Source organism: Triturus cristatus, chromosome 10 (assembly GCF_964204655.1).
Source record: "Triturus cristatus chromosome 10, aTriCri1.1, whole genome shotgun sequence".
Taxonomy (NCBI): domain Eukaryota; kingdom Metazoa; phylum Chordata; class Amphibia; order Caudata; family Salamandridae; genus Triturus; species Triturus cristatus.
Genome location: NC_140593.1, coordinates 1025349925 through 1025371156, shown reverse-complemented (window position 1 = coordinate 1025371156; position 21232 = coordinate 1025349925). Strand labels below are relative to the sequence as shown.

General features: G+C 44.3%; 1 protein-coding gene across 5 annotated transcripts in view; it reads right to left on the bottom strand.

Moving 5' to 3' along the window:
• CCP110 (centriolar coiled-coil protein 110) overlaps nt 1–13849 on the bottom strand; it is a 391171-nt gene extending 377322 nt beyond the window's left edge. For all 5 annotated transcript variants that reach the window (XM_085629056.1, XM_085629058.1, XM_085629057.1 and 2 more), the window contains exon 1: nt 13708–13849. The gene's annotated coding sequence lies outside the window, so the exon portion shown is untranslated. The remainder of the gene's footprint in view (nt 1–13707) is intronic.
• Nucleotides 13850–21232: the final 7383 nt, after the last annotated feature.

The window sequence follows — 21232 nt, the reverse complement described above, 5'->3', positions numbered from 1 at the left end:
ATCCTGGGACCAGTTTCAGGCTAACAGCCCTGATCAGCCAGGCTAGCTTGACGTGGGTCCCGTGCTTTCCATGCCACTGGAGTCAAGCTATCCTGGCTGATGAGGGCTGAAAGCCTAAAACTGGTCCTAGGATGCATGTTTCCAGGCTAGGGAGGACCTGGCGTGGCAGTTCGGGCTGCACTGTTCCCATTGGGCGCAGGGTCAAGACTGATTTGCATATGGCTGGGTCCAAACTGGAATGGCGAGCAAAAAAACTATGGATTTAGGCCCAGATCTCTGTACTGGGGTGAATGTAGGACATTGTTCTGCATTCTGTCCATCAACTGTTCTTTTTGTGTTAACGGTAGCAGCATCGCTTATTTATTTTTTGTTTACTAGCACCCATGCTGAGTTTTCATGTTCATGGAGGCCGCGCCCTTTTCTTTAGACAAGCTGTGTCTAAAGAAAGGTGCACGGACGCTATTAAAGTGAAAGTGCGGCATAGGTGCTTTTACAAAAAAAAAAAACACATCTGTTTGTCAACTTGACAAACAGATTTTTTTTGTGTCAAAAGCACCCCATGCTGCCATTTCACTTAAATGTTGGCCACACCCCTTTCTTTAGGTGCAGCTTGTCTAGAGAAAGGGGCGTTGGGCGCTAGTAAGCAAACAAGCATTTGCAATGCAATAGGTCTCACATTCGCGAGAGTTTAAGCTATTGCATTGCCAATAGCTCAAACTCTCGTAAATGCGAGACCTATCGCATTGCAAATGCTTGTTTTTAGTTTTTATTGACTTCTAAAGGACGAAAGACTGAGTGGACGTGAAGACGTTCGAAGCAGTGACCATTAAGTCAAACACAGATCCATCGAAAGGATGCATTAATCGACTGAGCCAGCAGGATTGCCTCCTTTACCAGATTAAGCAGTCTAATCTTAACAACCCATTACTAGTTGAGGCAGTTGCAGCAGCCAGATGTCCCTCCTTTGTCAAAAGAGGCATTGCCAGCACCCCCCTCGTATGGAGTGGATAAGCTATGGCATAGACAGTTATAAAATGTTTGGGATTACTTTACCCTACTAGCAAAGGCATTGGTAGCTGCCATATTGCACCTACTTTTAGCAACTGAGGAACCAAAATCAGTACGAATATCCCAGTTCTTACTACCTAAGGCACTGAGAGCAGGCATACCAAACTCTTATTAAAAGGAGCCCTGACAGTTGCCCTCTTATGCCATGTTTAAAAGGTGGGGGCATTCATTGGTACAGTCTTATTTACACTGTCAGGCACTAACAGTAACAATCACCTATTCAACTGCTTTCTCAGCTAACAATCTTCCAACAAGCGAGCATTCTCTGAAGTGGTCATGGTGATTCTGGCTCACCTGCTATCCTCCCCCATGCCTTCTTGATCCGTGGTTTTTCAACACACACTGTCAGAGGAAACTGCTGTATAACCATCAGCTTGCTTCTGTGCCTGAACCTGCCCTGTGACTTTTAAGGTGGCAGAAAGGAAGAAATCCCGTAAACATTTTGCTCCCTCACCAGTTCTTACTTGTTTATATACTGACAGCAGTGGTATCACGCCCACTGTTACAGTGTGACAAACTGCTGACAGACCATTAAATTCCCTTTATCAACAGCACCTAACGGTAGAACACACGCCACCTGACCAAATGAGGCATTGACAAAAGCCCCATTACACACATCAACCATTTTACAAAAAGGCACGAGAGCTGCTTTGTAACACCCACTCGTCCAGGTTGCGGTATTGACAGCATCATTAGTTAGGTTTAGGGTTTCCTGTATGATTGGCTGCTGGGAGCAGGGTTGCGACTAGGGCTGGGGTTAGGCTTTCTATTGGACATAGGGCTTATGGTTTCGTGCCAGATTGGATGCTGGGACTAGGGCTATGATTAGTTTTAAGAGGCTGCTGTCCTACTGGTTCTAGGGCTGGTGTGATTGGTTAGGGTTCCCATTGGCCGAAGGGGTCACCTTATCACTAGGGCTATTTAAGGCTAGGGTTCAGGGCGTCTCAGCCAGGGCACTGGGATTAAGGGCTGAGAGGACAAGGGCAGCTGCCTGTTTGAGCCTGATGGGGACTAGGGCATGGAATGCTGCCCACATTTACATACACCAACACACACCCTACCCCATCCACAACCAGAGTAACACTCATAGCACATGTACTCTACTTATTTACAACAAATTAACACAAGACAAAGTCCAATGTCTCAGCATCCACTACAAAAGTCCAGAAATCAAACCTATAGACTTCTTTCTCAGCCACCACACATTTCCACCATCAACCACAAACAGTACACAACTCTATTCTATACCACTAACCAATCCACTCATCAATAACACAACCCAAAACCACACCATACTCAACTATATCCCATCCAGAGACACACACACACTTCCTGCTCCAATTTCTCCTAAGAGACCCCTTTTTGTCACTAACAAACCTATACTCAGCCTTTCGTCTTTTCTCCAACCAACACCCTCTTCTTCTTTCTACCACAATAACACAACCTCAAAACACGTACACTCCACCAAACCACACATATTTCTTCTTGCAGAAATCAAGTCTAAGACAAACACTCTTAACTCAACTGCATCCCCTCTTACACAGAGCATACACTCTACTCACAAACACATCACCACGTCCTTTACCTTACAACTTCCACTCACAAACAATACTAAACAAACAAATCCATCTCATAAAACAAATACATCAGTGCCTTGTTTCACAACTCCTCAAAAACATAACACATACACTAGCACAACAAAATCTCTCAAGGGCAACACCTCATAATGCTTTCCATCACAAACGTACACCCACCTTTCAGACTATACAAATGAACAAACTCCAATGCCAAGCTTTCTCTCTTCCACCACACCTAACACATATATACAGCAACTCTCTTAACCGCCTCTCATCCATTGGACAATTTAGAACCTTACTACATGACCCACATGCTGCACCACCCCCCAAACTCATACACCTTCTGCCCTAAACAGACGCAAACAAAACAAGCAAAATGCCGAACCTCACAACTTCGCTTCTCCACGTCTAAAGCACATCACGGTTACACAACAAAAACACAGCACGCCAACTCACTCTCAACCACAGTCTCCACCACCTCAAAATGCAGACCCATCAAAATGACTTCATAGCCTGCTGGACGAGGAAGACGATACAGAACAGCTACAAGATTGCTATCCTCATACATCTAATACCAAACACTAAGGACACACCTGCTACAAGCCCACAAAACACTGCTCACTATTCTACAAAACAAAGTCACACGATCACCAAAGCACATTTCCTAAACGGTCTACTAATAAATGCTTGATCTCTCTCTAAAAACAAACAACCTTCTCATGGACGCATAACCGGATATACTATTCGTAACGGAATCATGGTTGGGAGCTATGGCTCCAGTCCTGCATGACGCCGTTCCTCTAGGCTATCAAACAATTAAACCCAGATCAGTTGACTGGGGGTGAGTGCTTGCAATGTTCAACACTCCGTCCATCATCCCCTTTGGTTTTGCCCTGTTCACCCTAAGTTGGCAGGGTATGCCCAGACATGGGTCCCTTGCTCACTTTACCACTGGATTCAAGACAGCCCGGCTTATGAGGGTTATGAACCCGAAACCGGTCCCAGGATGCTTATTTCCGGTCCAGGGAAGACATGGCTTGGCAGTTCGGGCTGGACTGTTCCCATGAGGCACAGGGTCAGACTGATTTGCATATGGCCATGTCTGAACTGGGGTGGCGGAGTGAGCTAAAGAATGATGATGAATTAAACCCAGATCAGTTGACTGGGGGTGAGTGCTTGCAATGTTCAACACTCCGTCCATCATCCCCTTTGGTTTTGCTATCAAACAATCACCCAAAATCATACAGGCAAAAGAGGAGGTGGCCTAGCTGTTGTGTTCAGACAAACATTACATATCACCAAAGCGGACGACGTCATCATAAAAGATTGTGAGGACCTTTTCACGAGATGCAATCCTACACCGTCTTCCTCCTTTAACAATGCAACATTCTCAGACACACTTCTAGACATGGTTTCAAACCGGACAACACTACACTCCAACCTATGCGTTCTGGGTGACCTCAACATTTGGTTTGACAAACCCAATATGCCGCATCCAAAAACAATCACCGCTTGCCTAGACGCACTGAACCTGCATCAGATTGTCCACAAACATCGCTGGACACATCCTAGATGTCATTTTCGCTAATACAGAACTAGTTACCTTTCAAACTATGACTCCCGCCACATGGTCAGACCACCATTTGCTTGCTTTCCAATATAAAACACAAAGCAACACCCCTAAAACCACCTTACGTGCATCCACTGATCGACTGTAGAACAAACTCAATTTGGAACACTTAGAAACACAACTAACATCCAGTACAGATCTCGACACAATAAAATCTGTTCAAAAACTATATGAATGGCTACTAGAAGCTTTCGATATCCTAATACCACTAACAACGCTACAACAGAACAAAAGAAAACAAGCACTTTGGAGAAATACAGAGATAAAAGATAAAAAAAACAAATTAGAACGCTGCAACTTGCTTGGCTCAAAACAAAACACCAATCAAGGCAAACTTTGCCTTCAGAAAATTAACAGATTATACAAGTCAGCTATCAAAAAAGTTAAGAAAGGGTACTATCCAGACAGAATTCAAAAATGCTAAATGTGCAAATAAAGAATTCTATTAAATTGTCAGTGAATTACGTACACCAAATTGCCTAAAAGGAGCTCATCCCCCTACCCACAATTTCAGAGACAAACTGTCAAATCATTACACGGCCAAAGCAGACACTTTGGACTCATATTTAAAACAAAGACAAAGCACCAGCACTGACCCTTTTCCAAACAACAATCCAAGAATACTCTAACTTAGCCTCTCCGTATCTTTCAACACATTTCACATGATGAATGTATAGACCTGGTCAAAGCAGGCAGGCCTGCCAATAGCTTCTCTGAACCCTGTCCATAGCAAACCTTCAAGACAATTCTTCTAACAACCTCTGCTGTCACACCCGTCAGAACAATCAACAATTCCTTAACAACTCGAATACTTCCAGAAAAACTCAAGAAAGTCATACATACGCCCATTACTGAAGAAAACAAATTTGGACCCGCTGAACACAGACAACGACAGACCTATTACAAATTGACCTTTCCTGGGCAAACTGATAGAATGAGCAGCATTTGCCCAGATGTCAGAATTCATTGAAGATAATGCCATACTTTCAGACTTCCAAACGGGATTCCGTCCAGGGAGAGGCATATAATCTGCCCTCGTTACCATCTGGGATGACGTGAAGAACACATTGACCGCAACGGGATTGCTGCACTACTTCTCTTGGATCCCTCGGCTGCCTTTGACACAGTTATCCATGACATTCTGATACAAAGACTCTACGAAGCCGGAATAGAGGGGACTGGATCACATCCTACCTTTGCAACAGAACTAATGTCATACATAGACCCCCCTCTTCTCAGCCAAACTGTACTTCACAAAAGCAGGGGTCCCTCAACGCTCTAGCATCTCGCCCATGCTTTTCAATATCTACACAAAGTCATTACCGCACTGATCAATCAATTTCAACTCACATGCTGTAACTACACAGAAGACACGCAAATGCTCCTTCAACAGGAACGCCCCAAAGACATTGAAAATTCACAAATTTTCAGTTGACTCAGAGCCGTGGATCAATCTCAAATTGAATGCTTCCAAAACAGAAATACTCACTTGTGGCGATTGGAAAAATTATGACCTGCTCACCGCCCAGCCTGATGATCTGAGAATACTGCCTAAATTATCAAAGGAAGTAAGAAACCTCGGAATGACCATGGACTCCAATCTATCAATGAATGCCCAAGTGGACAAACTAGCAAGATCAAGCTTTGTTACTATAAAAACTCTGCAGCCAATCTTACCCCATCAGGAATTTCCACACAAGGTCCAGGCTACTATCTCTCTTGTTCTGTCTAAACTCTAATCCGCCAATAGCCTCTAGCATGAATCACCTTTAAACAACTATGAAAAGACTACAATGGATTCAGAACTCAGCTGCCAGACTACTCTTACATATAAAGCTACAAGACCATATCTCCCCTGCCTCAAAAGCCCTGCATTGGTTACCAGTTGCCAGAAGATCCAAGTTCAAGCTGCTTTGTATTCCCCCAAAGAATACATGGTACAGGACCGCTCTTCTCTCAGGGATAAAATCACCAAACACATTCAACAAAGGCACCTCCGCTCTAAAGTGGCACCTCACCTCAAAATCCCAACGTACAAGAAAAAACCCATGGGTAGCACATCCTTCTCTGTTCAAAGAGCCAAACTATGGAACTCTTCACCATTCAACATAAGATCCACGAATAACCACCTTATCTTCAGAAAACTACTCAAGAATTGGTTCTTTCCCCACATAACCACCATACGCAAAAAGAAATGGACAGCATATTCCTCTGTATAGAAGCATTAATTTGAACTACAGATATGTACCTATATATGTGTATTGCTTTGTATAAACGTGTATATTACTTATGTTTTTTGAAATATAGATATTCGTTAATTCTGCTTAACAAATGTACATAATACTGAGTTACATTATTCTATGTTTTTAACATGTAAATAAGTGACTGTATAAATAAGTACATCTTTTTTCATAACTATCTTATACAATTCTCCTGTCATGCCTGGGGTATATGTGACTTGCTGATTAATTGCCGGATCTGTTGACACTGTAAGACAATTGCTGCTGTGCTACAGTCTGAGAGTTTATTTTCCTTGGTTTTGTATATTGTATAATTTTGAAATGCCAATAAAAAAAAAAAACTATCTTATACAATTGCTTCACTATTGAATTACAAAAAAAAAAAAAAACTATATCTATTACTTTTCATCTAGTTCAGTATATCCAATGCACTACCCTATTTCTCCCCCTATAGCGCTCTCTCTATAAATCCTCTACCTCAACTCGGACTCATATCAAACCTCATTCTACTACTCTTTCCAATGCACTACTCTATTTCTCACCCTTTACTTTATCAATATATTCATTACCTCTACTCTCTCATTCATCCCAAACCCCATACCATTACTAGGACCCCCAAAATAACCCTTTCAAGACTTTTCCATTGTCTACCCCTCCTTGCATCATCTCATAACTCTTACTATTCAGATCTCGCAAACAAGCCTTTCTAAACCCTTCCCTGACTCTTACCCCTCCACTTTCCTTCTACTCATCCCAAGCCTCCTGCTATATATATATATATGTTATGTTATGTTATTTAGGATTTCTATAGCGCACGGCTACTCCATTGGAGTGTCCCGGCGCTTTTTATTGGCAGCTTGAAAACATAAAATCATAACACAGAAAGACAAAAGAAAAACAGCAAAACTGAGGAAGAAAGCATGCTAAGAGGCAAAGAGCCAAGTTTTAAGGCCCTTCCTAAAGGTCAACAAATTAGACGGGCTCCGTACAGACAATGGCAAAGCATTCCAAAGCTGCGATACCTTCAGCTTGAAGGAGCGACCCCCTACGCGGGCCCTCTTTACTCGAGGGACCACCGCAAGGAAGAGAGATTCGGATCGCAAAGATCGAGCCGGGCGATAAAAAGTAAGCCTCCTTTGCAGATATTTCGCGCCCGAGGCATAGAGAGCCTTATGAGCCAGCGTCAACGCCTTGAAGATTATCCGCTTCCGGATAGGCAGCCAGTGCAGCGACTGCAGAAGGCCAGACACTCTGGCTCGCCTATGAAGGCCGAAGATAGCCCGAGCAGCCGAGTTCTGGACCACCTGAAGGCGCTGTAACAGATACTCCGGAAGACCCAGATATAGGACATTAGAATAGTCCAATCTGGAGCCAATTAAGGCCTGCACAGTGATCCCCCTGTGCTCTTCTGAAAGCAAAGGAAGAAACTTCCGGAGCATCTTCAGGAGGTCAAAACATGTACCCGTAAGACCGAGGATCTGAGATCTCAGCGTCAGACCATTGTCGATCTTAATTCCCAAATTTTTTGCCTGCTGGGAGGAATGTGCAGGAGGAAACATATTAGTCGGCCACCATTCCTGCCAATCTGGATCAGAGGTACAACCAAAAAAAAAAAAAAAAAAAAAAAAAAAGAGTACCTCAGACTTATCTGAGTTGCATTTGAGGCTGTTCAGCTGGAACCATTTGAAAACAGCCCCAAGGCACTCACGAATACTCTCTCCGTCAAACTCCTCACCTTTCCCACACATAAAGAGGAGCTGAGTATCATCGGCATAGAATACGATCTGGGCCCCCAAGGACTCCGCCAGAGCGGCCAATGGAGTCATAAAGATGTTAAAAAGAGTCGGACTCAACACAGAGCCCTGAGGTACTCCGACTCCCAAAGGCGGCATCACGGCAGAGCTTGGGGAGACCCAGACCGTTTGTCGACGGTCCGCTAAGAATGATCTAAACCAGCTGAGCACCGTCACCTTCAGACCGATCTCATGAAGTCTGAGGAGGAGACCCTCGTGGGGGACGGTGTCAAAGGCCGCCGACAAATCAAGCATGACAAGCATAGCTTTACCTCCTGAATCCAGTGCCTCCTTAATGGCTTCAGACACCTCCAAAAGCGCCGTCTCGGTGCTTAAATTGGGGCGGAAGCCAGATTGAGTAGGATGAAGCAGATCATTGGTTTCCGAAAATCCAGAGAGCACGGTGTGCACGTGCTTCTCCACAATTTTAGCCAGCGCAGGAAGAAGAGAGATTGGCCTATAATTGGCCAACGCCTCAGGGTCTAGGCCAGGCTTCTTGAGGAGGGGATCACCATCGCCTGCTTCCAAGCCTGCGGGACCACCCCCTCACACAAAGAGATTCAAGAGTGGATTTGCCAAGGGATTAACAACCGCCACCATCTTCGCCAACAATTTGGCAGGGCATGGGTCAAGAGGCAACCCAGATTTAAGATTGATCATCAATGCCAATGACGATGCAGCTGAAATAGGCGGAAAATCGGCCAAGATGAACTCCTCAGGAGCCGATGGAACTGGCTCATCCGCAAAGCTGAGGCACGCTTCCACCATCCTTGAGGGAAAGGAGTCCTGAATCAACTTTATCTTAGCTGTAAAGAAGTTGGCAGGAGCAGAAACCCACGACTCAGTGGGCGCGGCCTGGGTTACATTAGACCGTGGAGTCGTGAACTCCCTCACAATGGTGAAAATCTCCTTGCAGGAATTGGAGGCAGCCTCTATTCTCCTGGCAAAATAACGCTTTTTCTCAAGGAGGATATCACGATGGTATGTTTTAATCGTGGTCCTATACAGCAGCCTGGCCGCCGGGTCATAATGTGAGCGCCACGCCCTCTCAGCCACCTTGCACTGCTGGCGAGAAGCTGACAGTGCTTCCGTAAACCAAGGGGCAGAAACCCGCTTTGATGTTGCTCGGGGTGTCCTCACAGGGGCGAGATCATCTAGCCTGTCCATCAGCCACGCCTGCAGAGACTCGAGGTCCCGTTCCAAATCGCCCGAAAAGGGGCAAGGATGATCAAGAGAAGCCTGAGCTAGCATCTCTGGGGTCACCCGATGGAATGCCCTCACTCCTAGTCCCTGCTGTCTAAAAACGGTACTAGAGGGTTTCTCCAAGCCTGGCACATAAAATTTGGCCAATCTATGATCAGACCAAAGCACCGGTAAAAGTTCTAACCCCTCTAAGGGGAGCGTCGAAAAAACCTGATCCAGGGTATGGACCCTATCGTGTGTTGGACCGGAGAGGTGAGGGACAAGGCCTAGAGGGGCCGTAATATCGATCAATTTAATCACCTCAGGGTCCTCTCCCTCATCCATATGAAAGTTAAAATCTCCAGCCAACACACAATGCTCCGCTCTTAAGGCCAGCAACGAGATAGCTGACTGCAGCTTCTCGAAGAAGGAGCCAGCCGGTCCAGGGGGTCTATAAACCAACAGCCCTTTAAGAGCTAAGGGGACAGCTACCCCACTAAAAACAGGGCAAAATAGAAAGAAAATAAAAATAAATAAAAAACGGGTACTTTAAAAACAAGCGCGCTTCAAACAGCGCTAAATGCACTGCCAAGCAGGACGAATGGAACCTATATATACATACACACACATATATACACGTCCCTCTTCCATCTGTTTCAATCCATATAACAGACTAACATGTTTACCACTCAAACTAATATCATATTTCACTATACTAATTCACCACTAATCCTTTATAGGTTCTGGAGTAGAACGCTACTTGCCCAAAAAAGTACATCCCCACCTCATCCGGGGTAGCAAGTGCTATATAAGCGCAAACCTTTTCCCTCTTCTACCCCTCCACTATTCTACTCAATCCTAATAATTGACTAACATATCAACCACTCAAATTACTTTCATATTTCACTATACTAATTCTCCACTAAGCCCTAATGGGTCCCGGAGTAGCGTGCTACTCGCCAAAAAAGCGTTTCAACACCCCATCAGGGTAACAAGCACTATATAAATGCAAACCTTTTCCTCCCTCTTCTCTCCCTCCACGACCTGATCCAAATAACTGACTAACATGCCGACCAATCAAATTACTTTTCATATTTCTCTATACTAATTCACCACTAATCCTTTATAGGTTCTGTAGTAGCGTGCTACTCGCCGAAAAAGCGCTTCGACGCCTCAGCAGGGGTAGTAAGTGCCATATAAATGCAGTGACAATACAATTATTAGGGCACAGATGTCCTGAATCTTTGTTTAAATCTGTTTGAATTTTATTTTCCATGAGTACCAAAAATAGCAATTCAGCTATCAGTACCACAACAGTTTCTTCACATAGAAGTGGATTACAGTCACGTACAACAGTGTGTTTGTAACGGTACAGGGCAATAACCGATATACAAATGATTACATGGGACCAAAAACAGCAGTTCTTTATACTAATTATTGTGGCAAAGCTGGAAACAAGGCTGGTCATTCGTAGCATAAACAAGGAATCAATGCAACTCAGAGAGGGAAATAAAGTAGAATACTATGAAGAACAAACGAAAATGCAGGCCCCCGGCGATTCAATACACCTATTTGAGTCACTGTACATCAAAATGCAGTGGAAAAAACCCCACAAAGACCACTACAAGAGGGCAGCCAGTGCCAGGCCGGCAATGTGTCTTGTCGGTGACGTATTTCAAAACAAGCATTTGCAATGCAATAGGTTTCGCATTTGCAAGAGTTTAAGCTATTGCCATTGTAAATGACAATGCCTTTTATTTATCTGTTTTTATAATTAACACATAAATAAAAGGCATTGTGATTTACAATCCCAATAGCTCAAACTCTTGTAAATGCGAGATCTATTTCATGTCAAAGAAGCGGCCACCATTGTCCTGGCTGCTTGGAAAGTGAAAGCGCGCAAGGTGTGCTGAATGCTGTAGGAAAGCATGTTGTGCCTGCAGTAGGAGAAACTAATTAAAGAAAATAGTGCTTACAGACTAAATAAGACATACCGTGTAACAACACAAGTAAAAGGGCCAGTCATCATTGGAGGTTACAAATGAAGACAAGGTGGTACTAAGGAGGGACTAACAAGCCTATTAACGGATCAGAAGCCAGAATTTAGGAAGGACAATGACACAAGCCAATGGAAAATATGGGTGGAGAGTAGGCGGGGCTTCAAGTCTATACTCCAAAACAGCATGCCTTGCAGAGCAGTGCATGCGCTGTCCAGGCTCGACCTAAAAAGGGAAGTCTACCATGGAGTCCGGTGGGCTGCAGGGCACTCGTCCGGTTGATGGCAGGGGACTCGTACGTATGTTGTAAAGCTGTGTGAAAATCAATCAGGATAGCGTTTCAGGTAGAAGCAAGGGGAAATTTTTGCAAACCTTTTGTGTCTTCGACGAGCAAGGTGATTCTTTCTGCCTGAGCTCATGCAAAACAATCTTGCTCACTCCGAAACCTACTTTAAAAACATGTTTGGTATGAATTTAAAGTAATGAAAAACCATCTGCTCTGCACAATCGGATGCCAAAGCATAGACCAAGACTCTCCATGTCATGCTTGACACCAGCCAGGCCTTTTTTTGCCAAAATCGGTTGCATTCTAGGACATGTACTTGTGCTTCTCCTTTTAATATTAGTTATTTTACACCCAGTTCATATTGTCTTTAACAGGAACTATACCCGTAGATGTCACAATTCAAGCCAGAAAACGTTTAAATGTTCATCCTCCCTAGACAAGAGAACGGGCCTCTGTCTAAAAAACGAATATACACTCACTGTAATATGTCCGTATAGACACTGGTGCCTGGGTAGTTTAGCCAATCATTTTGAAATGTGCTGGAAGTCTGATTTTTAACGTTTATAGGGGTGATAAATCCTCAATTTCACAGTTAGTTAATAACACTTTTGTGAATTTGCAGTAGCTTGCGTATTGTTGTGCTTTAATGGAAAAATAAGAGGTGCCTGGCATGTGCAAGGCTGGAATGGCTGTACAAGGCATTTCCCTGGGAAGCTGGAAGGGTAGGGGACCGGTTTTGTAGCAGTGCAGCAGCTTTAAAAAGCACTGCAGAGTTACTTGTATAGCCAACAGCTTTCAGGCAAAAATAAAAGTACCAAGATAACTCTGGAGATAATATGCCTGCTTGAGAGAGATCAGAGTTTTGTCTAGTAGAAATGTTGACTTCTCTAAGGCAGCGCAGTGGGTTAATATGCCTCCTACAAAGAGCGTGTACTATGTAGATCACAGAACAGTATTTTATGAGCGTAGGTTACTGCTTTTGACACAGAGATCCCTTTGTTACTGTGCTGTTCATAAATTACAATCGTAATCTAGGTTAGAAAATGATGTTTCCACCACCCCCTCCCCCAGTCTTTCATTATCCTAATTTTGCTAAAAAGGGTTTGTTTGGGTAAAAATAAATTCTTATAAGTAAAGTAAATTCTAACCACTTTGCTACGTTCTGAATCCTGAGTTTTGTGCTTCTCCAGATCAAGTATTCTTAAAAAATGCCTACCTTTATGGATGACATGTGATTCCTACACCTTGTAATACCTTTTGTCTTATGTAACATTTTTATACACTGATTTATACCTGTGTCTGTGATGTAAAATGCTCCAACACCGTACATTGGTATGAGAGGCACTATAAATGAAATACATGTGAGTGAGAGGCTATGGAGAGATGAGAGGAACTGTTGGAGGGTGACAGTGAGGGGGATCATGAAGAGCCCCAATAAAGATTGCTGTGTCCTGGTGCACTGTAAGCTGATCATTTACTATAACTTACAAACTAATACAATTAAATATATAATGAAAAATGTGTTGTAGAATGCAGTATTTTTCCCCACATTTTTTGGGGAGGAGTTCTCACACACACAGTATATACCAATCGTCTATTTGTGCTGCTTTAATGTCACAGCGCTACATCTCATCCACTACCGCATCAAGGGTCTCGTCCATTAATGTTAACTGTGGCCTCCACAGGGACAGGATATAACAATAATGTTCCCAGGCGCGACGCGTATCCATGACAACCATCTCTCCTCGGCCCGGGAAATCTGCCCAGGCAGCAGTAACATCACATTAACTCTTTCAGGCAGTCAGTCCCAAGCACGCTACAGTGACATAAATTTAAATACATTTTGCACACTACAGTTGTGCTTGGACGAGCTCTCAACCACGGTCGGATTTATCAAATAAAAACTCTCCCAGATGTATTACACACAATCTTACCTGCTGAGACAAAGACTATCGCACTCAATCTCCAGCTGAAGCATGAAAGCAGAGACTATGGAAAGCACTGGCCCGCTACTTACACGGGCTGCCCGTGCATTCAACCCAATACTGGTTGTCCGTTGCAGCACTTTCAACGGCTGTCATGCCATTTGTCTGTAATGTTAGCACTTCCGGGTCTCACAACAACCAATCCAAAAGCCGAACATAATTCTGGGCGTAACCTGGGTGTAGGGCGTACTACTAACGCTAAGGTGAGCAAGGATTGGAGCAGCGAGGGTGTATTAACCAATCCTAGCACACCACAGACAATTCCGAAGTGCTGGTTGGCTGTGGAGTCCGACAGTGTTTACTCCGAGCCGCCCTCCTGTAGTTGGCGGGTACCGTTCGGTTTTGAGCGCGTCTAGTTCGGTTGAAGGTGTTGCGGTGAGTTAGCCACGTATCGGGCAATGACAGCCTGTCTTGAGCCGTACATGTTACGCTGCTGTCGACTCGTCTCCCATTCTGGACGGAAGGAGAAAGGTGACCAGCGTAGTGTAGGGCTCCTGTTGATTAATTATTGTTTCGGTCCTATCAAGGCGTGGTCACGACTGACATCTGGGCCGACCGTTTTGATTGCTACCCGTGTGCCTGGGTCTGCAACGGGCGTGACATCCATACCGGGCCTGACAGCGAAGATACAGATGCTCCAAGATACTGCGGCATACACATTGATTTTTTTGCGGCAGAACATGCGACATTGTTATTGCGCTTTTAGTGATAGTTTCGCGCTGTTTCATTTCGTCGCCTTTTATTAGTTTTTCATAGTTTTGTTTCGCTTTTTAATTGCAAACATAGTCATCTTGTTAGAAGATATATAATTGTTCCCTAATCTATCTTGAGGCCTGTGGGAATGCACTATTTACATATACATGCACAGCTAACCTCTTAGCATCCTTTGCAACAAAGAACGGTGTGCTCTTGCCCACTGGTTAGGTCTCGCTGAGACAGCGAAAGCTGTCTCTTTGTTAGGTCTCGCTGAGACAGCGAAAGCTGTCTCTTTGAGACATTTTGTAAGTGGGCTTTCAAAAGTGCTACCCACATGGTTTGCTGGCCTAGGGCTTGAGTGCACGATGGCGTGCACGTGCACAGCTGCTCCTTGCATTCCCCCCTCCCTTCTCACCCAGCCCTTTGATGCTCTGCTCGATTACTTTCACTTTCGCCGCTTTGATGTCCCAGCCCTTTGATGCTCTGCTCCTGATTACTTTCACTTTTGCCGCTTTGATGCTCTGCTCGATTACTTTCGCCGCTTACCACGTGTGTATGTTTGGTGCAAACAAACACAACTACAAAGCAAATCAGAGTCTGTCGGCTTATATCTACATGCGTGCCTCTGTTCGTTCATGAGTGTGTTTCTGCGTGTGAAGCATGGCTGCATGAATCTCTTCACTCTTGGTGTTTATTTTATGCCTCTGTGATCGCATTGTCGGTCCCACAGAGGGGCTCTTGCTGTCTACGCCCCCCCCCCCAATCCTAATGCTTATGTGTGCATGTGTCGGTTTGCGTGCATTCGTGTTTGAATTTTTGACTGTTTGTTTGCACGCACAATCTCACGCCACCAAACAAATGTCTTTTTGTTGCACTCTTTTACTAAGCATGTCAAACGCTTTTTGCACGTGCAGTGATTTATTTCCATCTATGATATGATAGGCAAACTAAAGGCACGACCTGTCATTACCACATAAAGACGCACAGCAGGTGCAGTCTCTCTTCCCTCAAACAATTCACACTGATAGCCTGGCGAAACTGGATTACTTCTGACTAAGGCGGGGGTATCTCTTGTACCAACCACCCCGTAAAGCTGCATTGTGCCCTTCCACAGTTATTCAATTAAGAGGGTTCAGCTGATTCACAACAATAGGATTTCTTCACCAATGGCACTAATTATAAAGCACTTAGATCTTTTTTTTCGTGTAGAAAAATAGTGGCGCCATTCCTGTCTCTGGTATTCTGTCACAGCATTCTGAAAGGAGCCTTCTGTATTGTACTCTCACCAATTATTTGTATTAAATTCATTCATTCCGTTTAAAGAAGAAACCACTTTTAACTTGCAGTTTTGCAACTTTCTTACATGCTTCGGGGACATTTCTGACTTCGAGTAGTCTGCAAGATCAAATGTCGTTAAATAATCCTTCCTACAGCTGGCCCACGGATTACAAGCACGGTGGTTCTCGGAAGTTCCAACCACAATAAATGTTTTATATTAATTTGTGGATCCCAAAGTTAAGTCAGGTCATTAAGAAATGGTGGCATTCGTTTATATGATTATCTCAAGAATTTGACTTCCAGTCTAATTGGTGCTTTGCAGCTTGACTGGAGTTTGATCTGCACATTACAGGGTCCATCCAGAGCAAGAGTTTACTGCAAGGCTTCATAACCATAGGCCGCAACTGCTTCTGCTTAGCTAAAATGAGTGATAAAATGTGTTTACTATCAGGGGAATGGACGTTGTTGCACAACCTTCTCATGGCATAAACCAAAGAATTTGCCTTGCATTTTAGAGATGCCTGACCTTCAGTTCAGATCCCCATATAGTTATATATTTGAGCTCTTTCCATTGATACATCTGCTCGCTACCTGGCTATATTACATGTTCTTCTTCCACCCACCAGTACTGCTTACTTTTAATTTATTGCTAACTTTTGTTGGTTTTCCTTGATGTACATCTCTCAACCGTAACCTCCAGTCAGACAGATAATTTTAAATTGGAAAATCCACAAGAGACAAGTTAGGGGTAATGTGAGACTGCACATATTTCTTCTCCACCTGGAGCCATTTTCATGTGAGCTAACACCTTTATTACACCTCCTGGAAAAGAAACATTTTAAATATTTGTGTTTTCCCAAACATATTTGTGAGAAGTTGGCCTGGTATATGATGTTCACTAGTTAAAGTGACCACCTTGTACCATGCCAAGCAACCCTTATGGTGTGGTTGTAAGTCAACCTTTTCGGACTAGCTGCCCTAGTGGTAGCGTAGGCTAAGCAGTCTTTGAGGCTAAACTCGTGAAACGTGTTAAGCAAGCTGTTTTACCAAATGTAACCCCCTTCTATACCAATGAAAGGACACCACACAGATATATATTCAAAATATACATGTATTTATTTCTCAAAGTAACCCCTAGTCTCTTTATGAGCACAGGAGCACAAATCGTCAAACAGATTACAGTAGAATACACAGAAGTTGCACTTTATATGGATAGGCCCTGGTGGCCGCTCAAACCATATACTAAAATAGTGGTATAAGTACCACGAACAGAAAAGGGAAAAGGCCTAGGGCCTCTAGAATCGCTGGGCCTACAAGGAGCTAACTTCAGTTAGTGACCAGGAGGTCCACGGGTTGCGTGTGCAGAGCAAATAGTCACACGCGAGCTCCCATAGGTTTTCAATGGGTGCGTAAAAAGTACAGTTACTGCAAAGAGGATCTTCCGGATGGACTAGGAACTTAAGATTGGAAACACAGACACTAGAGATGATTCTCTACACTTGGGCACCGGAGTGCCAGCTTTACCTCACCCACAGGAAGTGGGTGCATAGGCGTCGAAGTGCGTCGGTTTTCTTCTATCTGTTCAATGGAGCCTGTGGACAAAGATGCTGCAGGCGGCCGGTCCGGAAGAGATGCGGTGGATCCAAGAGTGGATCGGAGATGTTGAAGACCTGTAAGCAGAGGGGACAGTGTTCACAGTCACTAGCCAGTGACCAGCGTGGCACCAGGTGGGTACCAGGCGATGTCGGGTGCAAACAGGAAGGAAGGTGTAGCTTGTCTCTGCAGCCACGTGGTCCCTGAAGGTCGACGACGTCCAGGAGTCGGTTCACGAGCTGTCCCACGCAGGCTCTCGCTGTCGGCGGTGTCGGCGACTTGATCGAAGCAAACAAGCCTTGGCAAAAGCAATTGTTGTGGAAGATGAAATAAGCTGATGGTTCTGACCAGCAAGGTCAGAGGGATTGCTCCTTTGGAGGGGAGCAGGGGCCAGTCTGGAGCAACCAGACCAGCGGTGTAGTTCTTGAAGTTCGTCGCCAAGATGGCCACTAGCCAGCGGGCCAGCAACCGGTTAGGCGCGTCGAGTGGCAAAATGCAGAAGGGCCCCACGCAGATCGTGGAGATGCTGGAGGGCTCACCTTTGGTGCAGATGCTGCTCGGGTGTTGGGCTTCTCAGATCCCAAAGCACAACTTGGAGGGAGCCTCGGTTGTTGCGCTTGCAGCTTGTCGTGGTCTTTTCAAGATGGCTGGCTCCACGTGTCTCGGTGCCTCCACGGGTCTCCTCTTCTCAGGGACTGTGCATCGGGCGGTGAGAGGTCTGGAGGTCCAGGTCTTGTCAGTCTCTGGGCTCAGGCTCCGGCGGGAGGCGGCGGCAAAGCAGACGTTGATTCACTGGATGGTGCTTGCGTTAGCAAGGTGGTCACTCCCTGACCACAGGGGAGATTGGCTTCAGTCCTCTGTGCGGCAGAGCGTCGAAGTTCCCGTCTTCTTCTTAGTTTCAAGTTGATTCCAGGATGTCTGAAGTCTTAGGACACAGCTCCTACCTTTAAGCGGATTCTAGGGGCCGGACTACCTGCTAGGTCCCTCCCTATGGGTGGGACCAGGAAGGGGGGTGGTTACACCCCCAATCCTTTGTCCAGCTCGCCCCATGCCCGGGACTGGTGTGCCCCAGGACCGGATTGAACTGGCATATGCACCGAGGCTCCTTGTGAGCCTCGGGCATGTCTGGTTTCTTTCAAGCCCTACCTGACCAATACACAAAATCCTGTCTGGGGTGGTGCACGCACCTCCCCTGGCAGGAAACCCTTTGTCCACGTCTCCCAAGCTGGAAGGACTCCCAGCAGGAGGGCAGACTTGTGTCTGTGGTGGCAGCATCCATTTTGTGGAGCTGAGGCTATGTCTGATTTTACCCGGGTTTCAGGTACTGTACATGTCGTGTCCCTCTAGAAGGGTGGAATGCTAACCCCGTCGCCAGAATTGGCGAGGGGTTAGTATTCCAATTCGTATGACACCTTACTCGACATGTTTTGATAAAGCCAAACCAAAGATAGCATTTAACCGCGAGGTTCATAATGCACTTAAGAGTATATGGTATGACGATATCTGGAAACAGTAGAAGGAAGTTGTTCCGACCACTGCAGACAGGCTCAGCTCATGCCAGAGCACCATCTCACATGGAACCAAGCACTCTGCCTTCAGGATTGTTAAGGCCTGCCATAGGAGTGACTTATAGGTTAACATGTGTCCCATTTAAGGTTAGATATAGGTATACTACACCTAAGTAAGAGGTGGTTACACCAACTTACCCCAGCTGAGTGATCAGCCAGTTGTGTCAAATTTGTTAGGCCAAGCCTGGGGTGGCATAATACATGCTTCAGCCCCTGGCAGGCCTTAGATGCACCAATGCCCTGGGTACCTAGTGTACACTGGTACAGGGGCTGACAGGGTGATCCACACAATTGGGTATGTACCTAGGGTACATGGAGTCCATTTTAAAGAGAGAACAGCCAGGCTGAGATCCTGAATGGCAGGATCTCAGGCCAACTAAGTCGAAAAACCAGCTAGACACTAGGCACAAATTTGGGGGTAACCATAGTCAGATATCCACCTTCCTACAATATTGTACTGCATACACCTATTGAAAATAGTTGTATTTTAGAGTATTCGACTAGGGACAGCACATTTTTTTTAGTACCCACAAAGTTATGACTTTGTAGTGTGCAGGCTAACTCCATCATACTTCCATTGGAATATCTATTTTTCGGACCCTACTTCACATTTTCTAGTGCGGAAAATCCACCTGTCCATTGCATTCTCTATAATTGTTATTGCGCCTGTCAATGGTAAATTTACTACCTTACAACTCAGTGCATAACAAAATTGTGAATTGATCCTCCGTGTGCACATTTCATTTGATAAGTGCAATAGTTGAATTATGAGGTTGAACCTAGCTATGCATATTTAAGGTCGAAGTGGGGAGTCAATGGCTCTCTAACATTAGACCTGTTGAACCGGGGAATACCCTTACTAAAACTAGGTCTCTGATGAAGGTCAAGTTATTATGTTAACAAATCAGAAAGAGGAGTGTTTGCATTCTCCAGCCATGCATTGATGTCTTTTGACATTGCTGTTTGTAACCAAATACGAACCTAAGATGTGAAAATTGAGATTCTTTCTATGTCTTGCATAAGCCAAAACATTTTTAGGTCTCGCCACATAATTACATGCCACATAACTACAATGCACTCAATACAACAGACACTCCAAAAACCAATTAGTGCCACATAGTTACACACCACATAATTACACAGCGCTCAATGCCACATACACTTCAAATACCACTCAGTGCCAATTAATTACAATGCAAACAATGCAAGATACACTCAATGCCACATAATTACACACCACTAAAATCAACATACACTCCACACAAAACCACTCGGTGCAACATAATTATATTCTACACAATTACACTCTATCTATCGCCCTCACTCTCTATCTATCTATCGGACTATTGCACTCTATCTATCGCATCACCACAGCATCACTTAGCACCACCACAGCATCACTCAAGGGCACCACTACATCACTATGCGCTACCACAGCATCAATTAACGCCACAGCATCACTCGACACCACCACAACATCACTCACCGCCCCCACAGTATCAATCTGTACAACCATTCAACAACAACTGGCTCTAATATGTTCTCTCAATATTTAGGCTTTATTACAAACGACAAAAAAAAATGATAATATATTTAACTTCTGTTCTTGGATTTTAGGAGCAATTAAATACACTAAACATAATCTTCACAAGAGTTATTAACAAAAGTTTAAACGATTACCATTATAATTTACATTAACTTTTATTTAAGTATTAATTATTTGCAAAAATTAAAAGCCATTTTTATTTGTAATATCAATACATCTAAGTCACGTAAATACAACACATATTGCATTACAAATGCTATAGGTGTCACATTTGCAACAGTTAAAACTATTGACATTGTACATGAGAAAGCTAGTAATTTCAATATTTTCAATACCAACACATAAATAAAAAATTAGTCAATTTACAATACAAAAAGCTCAAACTTTCCTAATGCGAGACCTATTGCATTGCAAATGCTTGTTTTTATTGGTCATCTTGTCGGGGTGGTCACACACAATAAAAGCACTTTGCAATAAATGGTCCTCTGGAATAGATGAAAATACTTCGCAATCACTCTGAAAGTGTGTGCTCTTTGCTACAACAGATACTGTGTGGATAGCTCTATACTTTTAGAGCACACTTTGGTAGTGCAGCTTTCTCGTCAAATCAAAGGCAATTCAATTGATCTGAGGAATCCGTTAGGTTTTTTCACTTCTCCGGAATGCCCATATATGCCTGTTGAAAATTCGCCTCTCCTTTTTCTGATTTTATTTATGACAACATTGCGCATGTGACACCTAAATTTGTCTCCAGCTTAAGACCAACAGAAAGGACTCCACAAATAAACTTGAG